Genomic DNA, 7,339 nt, shown 5'->3' with positions numbered 1-7,339 from the left:
CAGTCAGTCTCTTTCTCTCCCATTTCTTTATCAAGAATCAAAATGGATTGATTTGCAATTCAATTCAACAAACATTTATTTACTGAATTGAATTTGCAAGTGTATTAAGGCTTCAATGTGACATAAAGGGAAAATTGTTAAGTTAGTCTTACAATGAGTTTTACTTCCACTTATTTATGAAGATTAATGATAAATATTTGGCATCAATCTGATTGCTTTTTATTTGCACATGTCTTATGTAAAAACCACTGATGGTAATTCAGCAATATTTGATGCCTATCTGCAAAACTACAGCAAAGGGTATGAATTAGGAAATGGTGCATTTGCAAGATGGCCATTCTCAAAATTTATTATCAGCATCTGAATGGGTCCTCCTCCTGTATCTAGAAAACTGATCCTCTTATAAGGTACTTCACTGCTTCAAGATAGACCACTGGACCACAGAGGAAAGGACATATTCAGTAATAGCCATACACCTAAGTTGGTATATATTTTGCATGGAGTCTCACTCTATTCTAGAGTGCAGTGGCATCACCTCTGCTCACTGCAACCTCCTCCTCCTGGGTTCAAGCGATTCTCCTGCCTCAGCCTCCTGAGTAGCTGAAATTACAGGCACACACCACCACACCCAGCTAAGTTTTGTATTTTTAGTAGAGACAGGGTTTCACCATGTTGGCCAGGTTGGTCTCAAACTCCTGACCTCAAGTGATCCACCCACCCCGGCCTTTCAAAGTGCTAGGATTACAGGCATGAGTCACTGCACCCAGCCAGTAAGTATATTTTTCATTATCCTTGTCCTTCCTTCAACTTAGAGGAGATATCTCAAAGGTCCAAGAAGGCCCGCTGACAAATAATCATGCTGTGTCTGAGTGCATTGTTTGTTTCCACAATATTCTACAGAAGTGTTTCTCAACCTCAGCACTATTGACTGTTGGAGATGAAAACTTTTGTTGTGAGAGTCTGTCCTGGGCATTGCAGGATGGTTAGCAGCATCTTTGGCCTCTACCCACTAGATGCCAGCAGTACCCTCCTCCCAATCAAAACGTGTCTCCAGACATTGCCAAATGTTTTCTGGAGGGCAAAATTGTCCTCAGTTGAGACCACTGTTGTAGAATGAGTCTTTCCATAAATTGAATTATGTTTTCAGCACCCACTGAAAATAGTACATAATTAGGCCCTACGAATGTATCACCGTGGTGTGTCTCATAGTCATCCCCTCCTCTTCTCATGTATTATCTCACCATACTTCAGGGTCTTGGGAGTGTCCTAATCAGAGAGCAATTTGGTTGTTAAAAAAATAGAAATCTACTTAATTTAACCAAGTAAGGAATTATATGTCCTAAGCATGCACAAGAACTTCTCAGACCAGAGAAGACAGAGTGAAGACTTACAGGACTTATAATGTAGACAAGTAGTCAACTCTTTCTTCTCTCTCCCTCCTCCTTTCTTTCACTCCCCTCTTATCATTTGTCCTTCACATGATAGCAAGAGTGATCCATTTAAAATATAAATCTGGACTAGGCACAGTGGCTCACGCCTGCAATCCCAGCACTTTGGGAGGCTGAGGCGAGCAGATCACTCGAGGCCAGGAGTTCGAGACCAGCCTGGCCATCAAGTTGAAATCCCATCTCTACTAAAAAAATATATATATATAAATTAGCTGGGCATGGTGTCATGCACCTGTAATCTCAGCTACTCAGGAGGGTGAGGCAGAAGAATCGCTTGAACCTGGGAGGAAGAGGATGCAGTGAGCCGAGATTGCCCCACTGCACTCCACCCTGGGTGACAGAGTGAGACTCTGTCTCAAGAAAAACAAACAGACAAACAAAAATCACATCTATATAAACCTGGTCATGTTATTCCATGGTTTTCCATCATGCTTTAAATAAAATCACCATGATGACAGTGACCTTCTGATCTGGCCACTGCTTATGTCTCAGAATTTATAACTCTCTCCCTCCCTCTCACTTCTATAGCCACATAAGCTTTCTTGTCCCGCTATATATGCTCACATCCCATGGATCTGCACCTGCTCCCTCTGCCTGCAATGTCTTTTCCCCAGATAGCCCTGTGGCTCACTCTCTCATTTTATTTAAGTTTCTATTCAAGTAGTATCTTCTAATAGATATCTTCTGCAGCTATTCTGTCTAAAGTAGCAAGGTACCCTGCCCCCAGTTCCTACCTATTCTCTATATCCTTACTCTCTTACCCTTTCTTCATTGCCTTTAACTCTGTAACATAATTTCAGGTGGCATTATTTATTTATTTTCTTCCTCTCACCTCAATTAAGCACATTCTGGGAGGTTAGGCCATTCCACTCTCATAATTTCAAAGCCTAAAACAGACGATGGCATTTTAGTAGGTTCTCAGTCAATATTTGTCAAGTGAATGAATGTACATCTCATTCTGTATTCTTTGACGAGGGACTCATATGTTCAACACACTTACAGGTAACCCATCATAGATAGTCCAAAATGGCAGCCTTAAACCTTGAGTCTATGAAGTGAAGTTTGAGCTTCACTCCAGTTAATTAATCCAATCTCAGTATTGCTCTAAATTTGGGGGAAGAAACTGTCTTTTATAGTCAGTCTTGGCTGGGTGTCCATTCCTTGTTCAAGCAGCTGACATCAGAGATCAGGTTTCAAGGCTAAAGCTCTTAAGCCATAAATAGGGCAGATTCTATGAGAAAAAGGAATAGAATGGGCTAAGATGCTCAAATATTAGGTATTGGGTATTTTAACCTCATCCTCCCCTCCGCTATCAATACTCTAAGACTTTCCTGACTGCTAATTTTCAGGGAGCCAAGAAATAAAACCCCTTCACAGAGTGAAAACTCAAGAGTTATGTTGTCAAGAAAAAATGGCTAAGGTAATACATAGGCCAGAAACCAGGGCAAGCAGATGCTAACCCCAACCTATAATTTGCTCATAACTAAGAGTTTTAATCTTGAGATCAAAGTCAAATGCCAAGATCAAAGTCAAAGGAATCTGACTGAGAAGAATGTAAAGTAATCTCAAAGACCATGAAGGCAAGAAGAAAGTATGCCCCAATTAGAAATCAGATGCAGCCCAGGTTGCAGTATGGTTGGGTATACACATGGGAACGTGTATTGGGGGAGAGAAGGGAACATTGACACTCAAAGATTTAAGACAGGCAGGAAGAAATAAGCATGTGGGCTTCTATGCTTGGAATATATCCCTCCTTCAGGCGCGGTGGCTCACGCCTATAATCCCAGCACTTTGGGAGGCCAAGGTGGGCATATCACTTGAGACCAGGAGTTCAGGACCAGCCTGGCCAACATGGTGAAATCTCGTCTCTACTAAAAAAGTACAAAAACTAGCTGGGCATGGTGGCACGTGCCTGTAATCCCAGCTACTCAGGAGGCTGAGGCACAAGAATTGCTTGAACCCAGGAGGCAGAGGTTGCAGTGAGCTGAGATCACGTCACTGCATTCCAACCTGGGTGACAAGAGCAAGACTCCATCTAAAAAATAAAAATAAAAAGAATATGTCCCTCAAAGTTCATGTGCTGAAAATTTAATTCCTTATGTGACAGTTTTGAGAGGTGGGGTGGTTTTAAGAGCTGATTAGGTCATGAAGGCTCTTCCTTCATGAAGGGATTAATGTTATTTTCATGGGAGTGGGTTTAGAATCACAAGAGTGAGCTCGTTATAAAAGTAAGTTTGACCCCTTTTCCTCCCTCAAATGCTCTCTCTCACCCTTGTGGATACTTTCAACCATGTTATGATACAGCAAGAAGGCTCTCATCAGATGCCAGCACCATGCTCTTGGACTTCAAAACCTCAATACCCATGAGCCACATCAATGTCTGTTCATTATAAATTATCCAGCTTGTGGTATTCTGTTATAGTAGCACAGAACAGACTAAGACATGGATTGAGCATGAGGAAATAGGTAAGAAATTGAATTCTTACCTATTATTTCATAAGAAAGTCTTTCACAAGAGGGTAGACAGAGCAGTACCCTTTAGCAGCAGATCAACTAGGATGAGCTCTGATTGCTGGAAAGGATGTCCACATACTGCCTTAGGATTATAGGCCTTTCTAGTGTGAGATGTGTGCTCTGTACAAAAGAAAAGGCTGAGCTCAGCAGCAGGCAGTGATTGCAATTGGGCGCTAGGCTCAGGAGATTTCTCATGGTCTTAATAACCAGCTTCCACCATGAGCCAATCCATCATGTACACTATTTCCATGTTAATGTTGTTAAAATGACACTAACAGCATGTCACTCCTTTGTTCAGAAGCCATCAGTGACTCATTGATGCCTACTGGATGAAGTACAAATGTCTCAATCCTGCACTTACAACTTTCCATAATTTACACTAAAGAGTTCATTGTACAAGAAACAAAGAATGCAGGACTGGGCATGATGGGTTAAATTGTGTCCTCCAAAAAAAGATATGCTGAATTTCTAACCTTCAGAATCTCAGAATGTGACCTTATTTGGAAATGGGGTCTTCGCAAATTCATCTAAGTTGAGATGAGGTTATTAGAATGGGTTCCAACCCAATACTACTGGTGTCCTCATAAAAAGGGGGAAATTTGGACATAGACAGCACAGAGAGAAGATTATGTGAAGACACATATAATCTTCATAGAGAGAAAATGGCTACGTGACAATGGAGGCAAAGAGGGGAGTGATGCATCTACCAAGCCAAGGAACACCAAGGGCTGCTGGCCTTGGTCTCAGAAGCTAGAAGACTCAAGGAAGGATTCTCTCCTAGAGCTGTCAGAGGGAACGTGATGCTGCTGACGCCTTGACTTCAGACTTCTAGCTTCCAGAACTGTGACAGAATTAATTGTTGTTGTTTTAAGCCATCCGGTTTATAATATTTTGTTAAAGCTAACAAAACTAACATATCGAAACTAACATATCGTAAAAGAAAACTAACATATCGAAAAAGGGGCATACCAGGATCTTCGATTTAATTTCACATGGGAGTACAGTGACCAGCGTCTCAGTTTGCCTGGATTTTCTCAGGAATTTTCCGTGATAAAACTGGGAAAGTCCCAAGCACACTGGGACAAGTTGGTCACCTTGTGTGGCAGCCTCCCCCCTTACTAGGCAGAGTTCCAGAGAGGAAGTAAAGCAGCTTTCACAAAGTTCCTCTTTCAAGAGTCAAGTTAGGGAAAACTGTTAGGTAGGATATGGCAGCCTTAACCACAGGGGCAAGGAAATGTCAAGAGAGCTAAATATGAATTTAACATGAAGGTCCTAGAAATTACTATTGGTGAACTAGTCCCCACAGGAGCTAAATCAGGAGAGAGATAAAACAAAGGGTAATTTCATCTTAGGGAGATGATGAGAAATAAAAATAGTCCATATTTGGCCCTCCTGGAGCAGATTCACCAAATGTTCCCCAGCATTGATATTTTTAAAAATTTGTATTTGTTTATAGAATAGGTAGAAAGATATCTTTTTAGTATGAATTTATTTCTTGTTAGGGTCGAGCACTGTCAAATATTTACTAACCACTTGTATTTCCTCTTGTGTGAATGGAGTATTTGCCCATGTTTCTTCCACAGGTTTTAGTTGTGAAAAATTGGTTCACATGAGTTCTTCAATAGTAAATATATTTACAATGCATGTGCCACATATATTGCACATATCTATCCATGTTTATAGTATACTTTTTTTTTTTTTTTTAAGATGGAGTCTCTCTCTGTTGCCCAATCTGGAGTGCATTGACACAATCGCGGCTCACTGCAAGCTCCACCTCCCGGGTTCACGCCATTCTCCTGCCTCAGCCTCCTGAGTAGCTGGGACTACAGGTGCCTGCCACCACGCCCAGCTAATTTTTTGTATTTTTAGGAGAGACGGGGTTTCACCATGTTAGCCAGGATGGTCTCAATCTCCTGACCTCGTGATCTGCCCGCCTCGGCCTCCCAAAGTCCTGGGATTACAGGCGTGAGCCACCGTGCCCGGCCTATGTAGTATGCTTTTTAATGTGGTCTATGTTCCTTTCAAAGTATAGAAAATTTATTTAAATTGTTGATGCTTCCTTTGTGATTTTAAACCATTTATTTTTAATTTTGCTCTTAGGCAGTCCTTACCCACAATTTAAACTTGTTTTTTAATAGATAATGGTAATATTTTATCCTTGGAAAGAGAGGAGCATAAGGTTAAAACACTCATCATTCCATTTCATTACAAAAAGTCATGTCATCTTCACTTACTGTACTAAATGGCTCTTGTTCTTCCTTCCTATGGCTGGCACAGCATAAACCAGTGCCTGGACTAGGGTGAGGGGAATAAGGTGCAAGGGCACCAAATGGAAGGATTAAATAGTAATTAGCTAATTAGTATGTTTGTAAACATAAATACAACACTAAAAATCCAAAGAGTGACAGAGGGTAACAGGGGAAACAATGTTAGAAAAATAAGGAGGAGAGTAAGAAGAGAATGAAACAACTTTAAAAATTGGTATCAGACAAAACCAATGTGCAAAAATCACAAGCACTCTTAGACACCAATAACAGGCAAACAGAGAGCCAAACCATGAGTGAACTCCCTCACAATTGCTTCAAAGAGAATAAAACACCTACAAATCTAACTTACAAGGGATGTAAAGAACCTCTTCAAGGAGAACTACAAACCACTACTCAACAAAATAAAAGAGGACACAAACAAATGGAAGAATCAATGTTGTGAAAATGGCCATACTGCCCAAGGTAATTTATAGATTCAATGCCATCCCCATCAAGCTACCAATGACTTTCTTCACAGAATTGAAAAAAAACTACTTTAAAGTTCATATGGAACCAAAAAAGAGCCCGCATTGCCAAGACATTCCTAAGCCAAAAGAACAAAGCTGGAGGCATCATGCTACCTGACTTCATACTATACTACAAGTCTGCAGTAACCAAAACAGCATAGTACTGGTACCAAAGCTGGTACCAATGGAACAGAACAGAGCCCTCAAAAATAATACCACACATCTACAACCATCTGATCTTTGACAAACCTGACAAAAACAAGAAATGGGGAAAGGATTCCCTATTTAATAAATGGTGCTGGGAAAACTGGCTAGCCATATGAAGAAAGCTGAAACTGGATCCTTTCCTCACACCTTATACAAAAATTAATTGAAGATGGATCAAAGACTTAAATGTTAGACCTAAAACCATAAAAACCCTAGAAGAAAACCTAGGCAATACCATTCAGGACATAGGCATGAGTAAAGACTTCATGTCTAAAACACCAAAAGCAATGGCAACAAAAGCCAAAATTGACAAATGGGATCTAATTAAACTAAAGAGCTTCTGCACAGCAAAAGAAACTACCATCAGAGTGAACAGGCAACCTACAGAATGGGAGAA

The sequence above is a fragment of the Rhinopithecus bieti genome, unplaced genomic scaffold (genome assembly GCF_001698545.2).
Source record: "Rhinopithecus bieti isolate Rb0 unplaced genomic scaffold, ASM169854v2 scaffold_15834, whole genome shotgun sequence".
Lineage (NCBI taxonomy): Eukaryota > Metazoa > Chordata > Mammalia > Primates > Cercopithecidae > Rhinopithecus > Rhinopithecus bieti.
Note: the sequence above shows the minus strand (reverse complement) of the source record.